The 13461-nt window shown below is 40.9% G+C and overlaps 1 pseudogene; it reads right to left on the reverse strand.

Annotated features, from left to right (window-relative positions):
- Positions 1 to 1940: 1940 nt before the first annotated feature.
- On the reverse strand, positions 1941 to 10775 carry LOC104862837 (annotated as a pseudogene).
- Between the last annotated feature and the right edge of the window lie 2686 nt (positions 10776 to 13461).

The following is a 13461-nucleotide window of genomic DNA, read 5'->3' on the forward strand; positions in this document are numbered from 1 at the left end:
GTCTTTGGTTAAGTCCAGGAGCACTCTGTCAATCCCTATCTCTTCTGTAACTGTGAACAGTTCTCAGTCTTTTGTCCTTTCTGGATTGGGCCCAGGGCCTTTGCTCTGAGCTATGTACCAACCATTTTTTTCTTAAATTTTGAGACAAAGTCTTGCTAAGTTGCCCATGCTGGGCTTGAACTTGGAATCCCCCTAGTTACTGGATTTACACATAGGCATGCAGCACCATGCACAGCTGAGTTCTAATTCTTAGATACAGGGACATAAAATTAAAACTTCATTCCCTACCCTCACCTGGCCAGATTTTTACACCCAGTACCCTCCCGTACAGAAATACAAGGGCTCCACTGTCAACCTGTGTTATGGTCTAGGACAGTGGTGGTGAACCTATGGCACAGGTGCTGCAGCAAGCTGTTTGCATCATTGAAAGCTCTGCTCGTGTGTTTTCCTTTTAATGTATGTATTGTTTCTTCTAAACCAAAATGTCAGTATTCGGATTTAATTGCAGTGTTGGATTTTGTGATAAATTAAATGGGTTTCACTTGGTGTGGTGGCACACACCTGTAATCCTAGCACTCAGGAGGATGAGACAGGAGGATCACTGGAAGTTCAAGGCCAGCCTGAACCACATGTAAGACTGTCTCAAAAAAAAAAAATGGAGGTCGGGGATTTAGCTCAGTGGTTCTGCCACCTGCCTCACAAATGCAAGGACCTAAGTTCAATCCCCAGCACTGAAAAAAAATTTTTTTAATAAATAAGTAAGTGGGTTTGGGGTTACACTTTGGGTATTCAGTCTCTACAAAGGTCACCATCACAGGTCTAGGAAGTAGTAGCCTAGGAAGACAAAGGATGGTATTAACCTCAGGATCCACTTTGAGAAGTCTTTGCAGCCATCCTCATGATGAGAGACTGGAGCCATGTTCTGGATGACCTAATAGGATTTTCCATCACTCACAGTGCAAAGTAAAATAACCAGACTCCTAGCAGGGTAACAGTCCCACATAATCGTGCTCACTGGCTCATGCCTGCCAGAAGCAGTTTCTAGAACTGGATGGACTCTGTATAGTTACCTTCCACTTACTTTGAGCAGTAGCCCTATGTTTTATTCAATTAACCAACCATACGTTTTTCAAATATCTACCTTGTTAAAACTACTTAGTTACCTTTTAACAATTTTTTCCCTTCTTAATCATTGTGTCTTGGTTATTTTTCTCATTGCTGAGACAAAATACTTGACACTCACAAGTTAAATGAGGAAAAGTTTATTATGGTTCATAATTTGTAGAGGTTTTAGTCCATAGTCGGCTGGCTTCAAGGCAGGGCAAAAGGCCATAGCTGAGGAGAAACAGTCCCTGGCATATCAGACAGGAGGCAGTGAAGCAGCTAGTCTGCGTTATTTTTGTCCCTTTATAGTCCATCCAGGCTATACTCCTATTGACTGGTGCCACCCACACCCAGGGTGGGACTTCCATTTTTCACACCCTTAATCCCAGTATCACACACACATGATCCAGTCACCTGCCAAAAGAACCACCATGAGGGCATGAATCTTCAGGGCTCATCTAGATACATACCTTAACACCTTGTTTAAGAGAAGATGGACCCTGGTCAAGTAACAGGAGAAACAGAAATTTTGAGCATGTGAGGAGACATGAGACCATTTAGAAGACAGGAAACTGAGGCACAGAGAGGGAAAATGACTTGCTCTAGAGATTACCTTTCCTTACATCACTTCCCTCCTGCCCCAAACTCCCTGCCACGGGTTGAACTTACAAGACTTGCCTGCCTGGAATGGAACTACATCTTTGGGACAGGTAATGTAGAGGGAAATTACCCCTCCACAGATACCAACTGGGTCCTCTTCAGGGATAGGCAGGCCATTTCACCAAGAAGACAGTCTCAGAAGATGGCAGAGGGGTGTACTGCAGAGAAAAGGCTTCTCAGAGATTTGATGTGTCCAAATGCTGAAATATAGCAATCTGACAAAGAAAAGGGAAACGGGTCCCTGAAACCCAGTAAGAATCTGAAGTGAGAATCCTGATTTGGGACATCAGTACATTTAGTCAGCCCTTGAACTGAGTAAGTACATTTAATTTGGACTAAATTGTATCTAGCTAAACTCACAACTGCTCTTCATCAGTTAGATGGCATAACCACTCTTCCTTTGAATTTCCTGTTTGATTAGACCTGTGAGGTTCTATGGGAAAGATCCATGAATTTCTTCTTGTCTTGTGCAATTCTGGCCATATTTGTTGTTTGATTCTTTTGTAGCTCAGTAATATCTTCAAATATGATATCTAATCTGGTCTGATGCTGCTTAGTCATCTGATCTTGAACTTTCAGTCTTTGGAGAAGTTCTTTAAAATCCATTGTGGGTATAGGAATTAACTTTTCAGAATCAGCGCTTGTTCTCAAATAATAGGATCAACACCAGCAGAAGAATTCTGTAAAAGCTGCTTGATCTGTGCAGGAGAAAGTTATGTTCTAGTCGTAGAAAAGGTTACACCAAGTTGCTGTAGTTGTGTTTTTATATTGATTTGTTCAAAATGGGACTATAGTGTTGTAGCTGAAACTCTTCTTCAGGGACCATTTGAAGAACACTCAACAACATAAATGATAACTTCTGTCCTTAAACCAGCAAAAAGAATTTTCTTGTGTGAATTCCACTGGTGGAATATTATTGTTGAAATATCCCTGTCCTGTTCCCCAGAAAGCCTGCAGTTGATTCCATTTTGCTAAAATAGCATCTCTCGCATCTCCCAGTAGTATAGGAGCAGAAAGAGCACTCACAGTATTTTTCAGGTTGCACTGGATAGGAGCTTTTTTTGGCTGACTGAAGAGACAACCTAATGTAGATTGTTGCTGTTGTTGCTGCTATGTATTAAATCCTCCAAATCCCAATCTAGGTCCTAAACCATGACCTAACCCAGCACTAGTTCCCACTGTTGTGCCAAAACTGGTACCAAATCCAAAACCTTTGTTCTGAGCACCACAGGAGCCCAGTCATGCCTGTGTTAGCTGGGGCAGAAAAGCTGAGTACAGAACTTGCAGTTGACAATGTTGTCCCAGATCCTCCATACCCACCGTAGGTGCTGCAGTGGGTGCAGTGGTGCCTGCAGTACCTGAGGGAGTCCCAAAATTGAATGCAATGTCATGGGAGCAGGGGACCTTTCCTTTTATTTCTTCCTTCTCTCTTTCCCCCCTGTCTTCACCAGTTCCCCAAAGTACTCATAATCATCCTTTATCCTCCAACCTTGCTTCTGATCTCTTCCCCTTCTACTCAATCTCTGTTTTTCACCCTAACCTCCTTAAATCTTCTCCCCTGAGGGTGAAATCACCATATTGGGGGCATTTTACTGTATACAATGTTCTGGTTTGTTTTAAACTTTGTTATATAAACACAAATCTAGTTCATACAGATAAAGGTGGCAAACTAATGATTACCACAGTTTGTTATTATCTAGGCTGCTTGATGCTATTGTTTTTACTGATTGTATGACTTTAGCCAAGGTGACATAGTTGTTCTGATCAGTTGTTCTTTCTGTTATGCCAAGACTGAGACTGCCTAGGGGTCATAAGCAATAGTGTAAGTCAGTACCAAAGACCAGGGGCTAGGCAAAATAGGCAGCAACATTTCGTCCCTAATAAATTGAAGAGGTAGGGTCTTGGAACAAATTCAAAACTCAAAAGCCATCTACACCTGAGGCTGGGATTTAGCTCTGTGGTTCTGCCACCTGCCTCACAAGCACAAGGACCCAAGTTCAAGCCCCAGTACCAAAAACCAAAACAAAAGCCAGCTACACCTGGAACTCATCTCTGAGAAAAAGTCATTTCCTAAGGATTCTCAATACTAGTAATAAAGCTACTTGCCATAAACAATTTATAAATGGCAACAAAGGAATTAAAATTTAAAAAATAGAAAATGAAAAGACATGGAAATAAGATGCAACCCCATTGTGGGGAAAAAGGAACCCTTCTCCATTGTTGCTGGGAGTGCAGACTGGTGCAACCACTATGGAAATCAATATGGAGATACCTCAAAGAGCTGGGACTAGAGGTTCCATTGACCCAGCCATCCTTCTGCTGGGTATCTTCCCAAAAGAATTAAAAGAATCATATCATAGAGATATATGCACACCTGTGTTTATAGTGGCACAGTTTGTAATAGCTAAAACTTGGAAACAGCCCATTTGCCCATCAGTTGGAGACTGGATAAAGAAGATGTGGTTTTTCTATAAAATGGAATACTACTCAGCCATAAAGAATGAGAAATTAGATTCATTCATAGGAAAATGGATACATTTTGAGGATATACTCCGAAGTGAAATAAATAAGTCACACGTGTAAATACCGAATAGTTTCTCTGGTGTGAAAAACTAAAATAGTACATAAGATCCTAATGAGATAATTAACAATGTGAAATAGGAAGAAAAGCGCTAAAGGTGTAGGGAAAGTGGGAAGGGTAGGGGAAAGGGAATAAGGGAAAAGAAAAAATATGAGAAAATGAAAAAATGTAAATAAAGCATTTGTAGACAGGGAGGGGAGAAGCTGGGCATGGTGGTGCGTGCCTGTAATCCCAGCACTCGGGAGACTGAGGCAGGAGGATCACTGTGAGTTCAAGACCAGCCTGGGCTGCATAGTGAGTTCTAGGTCAGTCTGAACTACATGGTGAGACCCTGTCTCAAAAAAAAAAAAAAGAAAGAAAAAAGAGAAAACAAGATGCAACCCCAGACTTCCAGCTCACCAAAAGCAAACCTAAAGGCCAGTGAGGTAGAAAAAGTTGATAGTAACCCACCTGGACTCTGTGAAGTAGTAACAACAGAAGTAAAAAGCAAATGAACAGGGTTCTAGAAAAAAAACATCAAATCAGAAATAATTTCTCAGATAACCACAGAGATAGTGACCATACTGAAGGAAATGTTTAGTGAATCTAGAGCAGATGCAGATTTTTTAAAAAAATATAGGCGCTAGGAAGATGATGAAAACCGAGAACAATCAACATAGGAAAGAAAGAGAATCCATGAAACCGATCCAAACAGATACCAGAAGATTAAAAATTCCACTGAATATATACACAGTAGAATGAGTTAATGTGAAGACAGAATATCAAGTGTAGAAAACAAGATTGTGATTAGCAGTCATGAAAAGAAAGCTTTTTTGTCTTGTTTTGTTTTGGTCCCAGGGATCTAACTTGGGAGCTTGCACTTGAGAGGAAGGTGGTGGAACCACTGAGCTTAATCCATGGTCCAAGAAAAATTTCGTAAAAATAGCAATGGACCAAGAAAAATCAATCCAGCAGCTGCTAGATGATGCAAAGAAGAGTAGCATAAGATTGATCAAAGTCAATGCAAAAGCAGGAAATACTTCAAGCAACATAAAAACTTCTTCATGGACATAATGGCAGAAAACTTCCCAAACATGGAAAAAGAATTTTACATATAGACAAGTGAGGCATATAGAACTCCATTTAGCCATAATAAAAAATATATATAGCAAGGCATACAATAGTCAAGGTTCCAGAAATTCAATGCAAGAACAAAATATTAAAAGCTGTTAGAGAAAAGAAACAAATCACCTATAAAGAAAAGCCCATCAGAATCACAGCAGACTTCTCAACACAAACCCTCAAGTTTAAGTCAAGGAAAACTTAACTAAAGTATTACAAGCCTCAAAACAAAAGAGCCTCCAAGCCAAATTGATGTACCCCACAAACAGTCTTTCAGAATCAAGGGGGAAATGAAATACTTCTATGAATAAGAACACCTAAAGATATTCATGACCACCAAAACAGTATTCCAAAGTGTTCTGAAGGGTATTCTAGAAAGAGATAACCAGAACTATGTCTCTGTGAACCCCAACAGAATGAATCCACCAGTAAAGGCAAGAAATTGAACAGAGAGGGGAGGAAAGGAAGAAACAACAGGAAGATAACATAAGAATAAGTCAATACATTTCAGTTATAATCATCAATATAAATGGTCTCAGTTCACCAATCAAAAGAAACAGATTGGCAGAATGGATCAAGAAGAAAGATCTAACAATATGCTGCATACAAGAAAGACATTTAATCAAAAAAATTTATAGACTGAAAGTCAAAGGATGTAAAACAATATTCCATGTGATAGGAACCCAGAAAAAAAGCAGGGGTAGCTATTCTATTTGCAGACGAAGTGGATTTCAAGCCAAAACTGATTAAGAGGGACAAAGAAGGTCACATTATCCTTGTAAAGGGAACAATCCAAGAGGAAGAGATAACAATCCTAAATATATATGCACCAAATAGCAGTGCACCCAATACATAAAATAAATATTAACAGATATGAAAAATCATATAAGCACTAATACAGTTGTAATGGGAGACCTCAATACCCCACTGCACAAATAGATTAACTAGACAAAAAAAATCGAAGAAATCTCAGACATGAGCCAAACTGACCTGAACCAACCTGAACAAATGGACTTAGTAGATGAGTATAGAGTATTCACCCCACATGAAAATATTCAATCATCTAAGTTGTACATGGGATGTTCTTCAAAATATACCACATACTAGTGTATAGAATATGCATAAGTAAATGCAGAAGAATTGAAATTATCCCATGCATATTATCAAACCATAGTGCAATGAAATTGGAACTCAATGGCAAGAGAAACCACAAGAACTTCATAAACATATGGAAATTAAATGACACCTTCCTGAACAACCAGTGGATCACAGATGAAATTAAAGAAGAAATTAGACAGTTTCTACAGTTAAACAATAATACCAGTACAACATACCAGAATGTATGGGACACAATGGAAGCATTCCTATAAGGGAAATTTATAGCAATGAATACCCATATTCGGAAAACAGAGCAAGCTCAAATAAACCACCTAATCTTGAACCTCAAGGAAAGAAAAGACTCAAATCCATGCAATTAGAAATGAAAAGACAGCCAGGGATCTAGCTCAGTGGTTCTGGTGCCTGCCTTGCAAGTGCAACGACCCAAGTTTGATACCTGGTACAAAAAAAAAAAAAAATGAAGAGTGAAATCACAACAGATCTTGCAGAAATCCAGAACATCATTAATGCCTACTTTGAGAACCTGTATTCTAATAAAATGGAAAACGCACAAGAAATGGACAGATTCCTAGATACATATGAATTACCAAAGCTGAATTGAGAAGAATTAAAGAAATTCCAAATGATCCAATATCAGTCAATGAAACTGAAAATATGATTAAAATCCTACCAACAAAGAAAAGCCCCATCCTGACAGATTCACTGCTGAATTCTACAAGAAATTCAGAGAAACCCTAATGCCATTATTTCCCAAACTCTTTAATGAAATTGAAAGAGAAACAGTACTTCCAAATTCACTCCTGAATGCAAGCATTCCCCTGATACCAAAACCAGTGAAGGATCCAACAACAACAACAAAAAAGAATTATAGGCCAATCTCCCAAATGAACATACATGTACAAATACTGTATAAGATACTGGTAAACAGAATGCAGCAGAGCATCAAGAAGGTTATACACCATGACCAAGTGGGATTCATCTGAGTGATTCAAGGATGATTCAACATACAAAAATCAATAGATGTAATATGCCATATTAACAGAGCAAGGGATTTAGCTCAGTGGCACCATACCTGCCTTGCAAGCACAAGGTCCTGAGTTTGATTCCCAGTACCAAAAAACAAACAGAGCCAAGGCCAAAAACCATATGATCATCTCGATAGATGCAGAAAAAGCAGCTGACAAAGTCCAATACCCATTCATGATAAAATCTCTCCAGAAAATTGGAATAGATGGTCTTTATCTCAATCTGATAAAAATCATCCATGACAAACCAACAGCCAAAATCATACTAAGTAGAAAAAACTGAAAGGTTTCACTCTAAAATCAGGGAAAATTATGTCCACTGTCACTACCCTTATTTGGTATAGTTCTGGAAACATTAGCCAGAGCAATTAGACAAGAGAAAGAAAAGGAATAAGGATGAGAAAGGAAAAAGTTAAATTATCATTATTTGTGGATGTCATGATACTCTACATAGAAAACCCCAAATACACCACCAAAAGACTTCTAGATTTAATAACCAAATTTAGTACTGTAGCAGGATACAAAGTCAGCACTCAAAAATCAATAGCATTCCTGTACGCAAATAAACTCACAGAGAGAGAGATTAAGGTAACAGCAACTTTCACAATAGCGTCCAAAAAAATGAAATACCTAGGAATCAGTCTAACGAAGGAAACAGAAGACCATTACAATGAAAACTTCCTTACTACGGTAAAGGAGATCAGAAGAGGATGTCAGAAAATAGAATAATGTCCCTTGTTCTTTGGTAGGAAGAACCAATGTTATGCAGATGGCCATACTCCCAAAATTGTCATACAAACCTTGTAATCCTGATCAAAATATAGATAGCATGACTAACAGAACTGGAGAAAACAGTCCTAAAATTCATCTGGATCCAAAAGAGAACTAGCAAAAGTAATTCTTGCCAGCAAAAGTAATTCTGGCAACAAAGCAAGGAAAGAGGCATCACAGTCCCTGACTTCAAATTATACCACTTAGCTAGTGTAATAAAAACAGCATGGTACTGGCAAAAGAAAACAACAAAAAACAAACAAAAAAAAAAAAACAGACATGAGGATCAGTGGGACAGATTAGAAAATGCAGAAACAACTCCAAGCACACTCAGCCACCTTATCTTTGACAAAGGAGAGCCAAGCACCTTCAATGGAAAACAGCCTGTTTAATAAATAGTGCTGGAAAAACTGGCTTTCTACATTCCAAAGATTAAATCTATACCCATATCTTTCACTATGCACTAAACTAAAATTGAAATTCATGGAAGTTCTAAGTAGTAAAACAAATGCTATGTTTGCTGGAAGATAGAATAGATAGAATTCTTGAAGACATAGGAATAAACAAGGGCTTTATGAACAAAATCCCAGTTGCACAGGAAATATGAAGAATCAACAACTGGGATGTCATCTTATTAAAAAGCTTTTGTGAGCGGAGATTTAGCTCAGTGGTTCTGCCGCCTGCCTTGCAAGCACAAGGTCCCAAGTTTGATCCCCGGTACCTCCCCCGCAAAAAAGCTTTTGTACAGCAAAAGAAATCACCAACAAAGTGAAGAGACAACCCACAATGTGGGGGAAAAAATTTCCAGCTGTTCCTCAGGCAAAGGACTTATATCTAGACGATGTAAAGAGCAAAAAATCAGACCCCCCAAATTTATAGACTCAATCCAAAAATGGGCATCTGAAATGAACAGACACTTTTCAGATGACAAGGTACAAACATCAAATAAATATATTGAAAAAATGCTCAACATCACTGGCCATCCAAGAGATGCAAATAAAAACAATGCTGAGGTTCCATCTCCAGAAAGAATGGCTGTTAGCAAGAACTCAACGAATAATAAGTTCTGGCAGGGCTGTGGGGGAAAGGAGCACTTCTTCACTGCTGGTGGGAGTGTAGGCTATGCAACTACTATGGAAATCAGTGTGGAGATTCCTCAAAATGCAAAAACTAGGCCAGAGATTTAGCTCAGTGGTATTGCCACCTGCCTCACAAGCACAAGGTCCTGAGTTCAATTCCCTGTACCCAAAGACAAAAACAAAAAATAAACACCTAAAACTAAGTTCCATTTTACCTAGCTATTCTCCTTCTTGGTATCTTCCCAAAAGAATTAAGAGCATCACACCACCACGATATATGCACACCAATCTTTATAGCGGCACAGTCTGTAATAGCTGAATCTTGGAAACCGCCCAAATGCCCATCAACCAACAAATAGATAAAGAAGATGTGGTTATTTTATACAATGGAGTACTACTCAGCCATAAAGAAAGATAAACTTGAGACATTTATAACTAATGGATTCACCTTGAGACCATAATTTTAAGTGAAATAAATCAGGTGTACATTGTTTCTCTGATGTGAGAAACTGAAAGTGTAAATAAGGACCAATGTGTATAACAGATATTGGGAAGTAGGAAGAAAATGTTCAGATGTGGAAGGAAACAAAGGAGAGAGAGGGGAATGGAAGAAAGGGATAAGAAAAAAAATAATAGAGGAAAAAATGGAAACAAAGCTTTTGTAAATGAGGGGAAGAGGGATTGAAGGGAGGGGAGGGAAAAAGAGAAAAAAAGAAACAAGATATATCATGCAAATTCCCTATGATGAAACATATATCTCTAGTAAAAAATTTTTTAAAATTTTTTTTAAAGATACAGTCTGAGGAGCCTTAAGGAGCCCAGAGGGGTGTGGCAGGCAGGGCCACTCCAGCCTCACCCCCATAATCCAAGGGTCTCGGGGCCAGGAGAAGGATAAGTTCTGGAGCAGAATCCCCCATCCCTGAGAGCAGAACCATGGTGAAGTGTGGTGATAACTGACAGCTCTTCCTTCTGATGATCAGGTTCAAGGCAAAAGCGCATTAAGTTTTTGCTAGCTAACCACTGAAAGTAAAGGGTAATTGGGGATTTGATTCTTGCAACTAGAATTGGGCAGCTGCCCACAGTCATGAAAAGCAGGATTTGAAAACCTGGTTGATAGACAGTTCCTCTGCTGTGTGTAACTCACAAGCCTAGAGCTCTGAAGTTGGTGCTCTTGGTACATGAAAGCATGGAAGTTGAATAAAAATGGAGATTGTGCCAACAGACCTGAGCTCTGGGAAAGATCAAATATCCACTCTCCTGACCAGTGATGCTGGAGAACAGCGAATCTAGTACAGTGGTCTCCGAACCAGCAACTGCAGCATCACCTAGAAACATGCTCGCTGTGCAGATGTGCAGTCCCTGCCCTGACTGCTGAGCCCTAAACTAGAGGGAACCCAGCAACTGTGTTTAAATGACCAGTCCGGGTGGTTCTGATACTGGTCCACGTTTCAGAAGCACTGATTCCAATCAAAGCATGGTCCTTATTTGTTGCTTATTAAGAAAACTGCCTTTTGGGTGCGCTAGCTGCCGGCCTTCCCTTCCTCTCCTCCACTTCTGGGACAGCCACTACTGGGGGATTTGGGGTTTGCCCTATTATTCTTCCCAGCCTCAGTGTGTGTACAGTAAATTCTCTTCCCCATTCATCTGTCTGATTCCTAGCTGCAGCTGTCTCCCCATTCTCCTGGGCCTCTCATTATTATTTGAGCAAGGTTGCTTCCATTTAATGCTGGGAAGGGAAGCGTTCATAAACCTCACTTTGTACCACTAGTGGGACCCCAGACCAAGAGTCAGGCCCTGGAGCCTCACCTCTGGGTTCTGTCTGCCTGGTGACAGCTTTGAGGGAGATCCCCACGCATCCTTGGTAGAAGCAGTAAGGAGAGTCATTTGGTCTTGGGATAGGACGCCAGCAGCTGTATGTGACTCAGCATGCTCTGGGGTAACTGGGGACCCTCATCAGCATCCTGTTGGGGGTTCACTTGGGGATGTCAGGGGGAGTCTAATGCTAGTGTTTTTTAAGAGAGATTGAGGCTCTGCATTAATTCATTAAAATATATTTTGCTAAATACTTATTTTTATTCTACTCAAAGCTGACACGTTAAAAAGTATAGTGGAGTTGTGCTGTGTGTCTCATCTTCCATCTCACTCAATTCCTTCTGAAAGTGTGTTGAACCTGTCACCACTCTGCCTTTATGTCTGTGGCATGCGCAGCAACTCCCAGAGGCCCGAGGGGTTAGAATGATTGTGCCTATTGCTATTTTCTACTCTTCTTCTGACCTTGTCTGAGAGAAATCACCTTGGGGTCTGGAGAAGATGGAGCTCTGCACTTTGAAAGCCACCTGAGCAGATTTCTAACACAGTGGGCATTCCTGTTGGGTGGGGACACCACGGGATGAACTGGCGGCCAGGACTCACCCAGGTGTTCCATCCAGGAGGAGCAAGACTTCTGCTTCTGAGCGCACAGCCTCACTGCTGAGGCCTTGGCATGCCCACATCCATCCATCTTCAAGGAAGAAGATATCGTGAGTCGGAGGGTGTTGGAGAAATTCAGAGGGCTTATGCCTACTGTTTCCCTTGTTCTGAGCTTCAGAATAATCCTTTAGACATAAGGAAAATGAAGCTTGAGCAGAGGAAGGGATAGGTCCAAGATTACAGTGGAGCAGTGACAAACCAGAACCTTGCCTCCAAGTCTGAGGCTCATGCTCAAGGCCTTGGCCCGCCTCAGCATTTTACACTGCCCTGTCCCTCTACCTCCAAGGCTGGAGAACAGGAGTGACCTGAGGGACTGTTGGAAAGGGTCCTGTACCTGGATGCAGAGATCCTGACCTCTTATTTACAGGATGTGTCTTACCTCAGGTTCCCTCACACATGGTAGGGCTGGCCAGTAAACAATTTTTTGTGAAGGGAGAACAATTAAGGGAATAGCTGCAGGGTTTTGTGAACCAGTGAACTCAGATTTCTTCTGACCCTGGCCACCCAGACCTGTCCCTAGTCCCAGATTTGCTAAATAACATGAGAATTTGATATTTGCAAAAAAGAGGGAAAGGGCAATGAAAGGAGTTGTACAACTATCCTTAGGGTGGAGGGCTGGGGAAAGTTCACTTGCCCTCAAATGCTAGACTTTCTTTACAAGTTATCTGAAGCAATATTATTTGAGAAGCACAGGTGTATGAGCTGTGGGAGGGTATGCACTTCACACTAATGAGCTTTTTTCAAACAAGCCTGGCTGAGTTTCCAGGAATTCTGCAGCTATCGTATGACTAGTCCATTGAGACAACCTCACTGGCTAAAAAACACAACTAGAATTTATTCAATCAGTAGCAAGATGAAGTGATGCTTCTAAGAGTTACTTTACTTGTAAAAGTGGCTTCCCATGATCTCATAAGAAGGATAGGCAAATTGTCCACTTTTCTTCACACCTGGCACTAATTTTTGTTGTTTTCTTTTCTTTTCTTCCCCGCCCCCGATATGCTGGATACAAAAACTCCACTTGAGTTGCTGCACAGATGAGATGGTGTGGCTCTAGAAGCATCAGTCAGTATCTCAGTAAGAACAACCCTGTGATTACGCCTGCTCTTACTCCACAGCAGCAGATCTGAGGTTCTATTCAGAGGGTCTTCACTTCCCTTACTGAGTCTGTTTCGAGCATCTGCACTGACAGAACATTCACCCCCCCATAGCATTTGCTTGCACACACTGACATGCCAATCCCAGCCTGAATGTGCTTTACCGTCCTGATGGAAGCCCTCTGCGTGCCGTGCCACGTGGCAGTGATCTAAGCCAATTCTTTGGCCTAACGACTTCCAACAGGCTGCTCGCGGTATCGTGAACATTGCCTCAGCTTCCTCAGTTTACATGTGGAATGGGGACTGTTGGGACCCAGAGTTGCTGCATTTATTAAGGATTAGGCGGAAGCTATGGCTAAGGAGCTCAGATCCTCTCTTAACTGATTTCTCTCCATTCTGGGCTTGGTCGCTGTCTCAGAAGCCACATGATTCCCTGCCCCTGGCAGCCTCCTGGAACC

The sequence above is a fragment of the Fukomys damarensis genome, unplaced genomic scaffold (assembly GCF_012274545.1).
Source record: "Fukomys damarensis isolate Sample0158 unplaced genomic scaffold, DMR_v1.0_HiC HiC_scaffold_17, whole genome shotgun sequence".
Classification (NCBI taxonomy): Eukaryota; Metazoa; Chordata; class Mammalia; order Rodentia; family Bathyergidae; genus Fukomys; species Fukomys damarensis.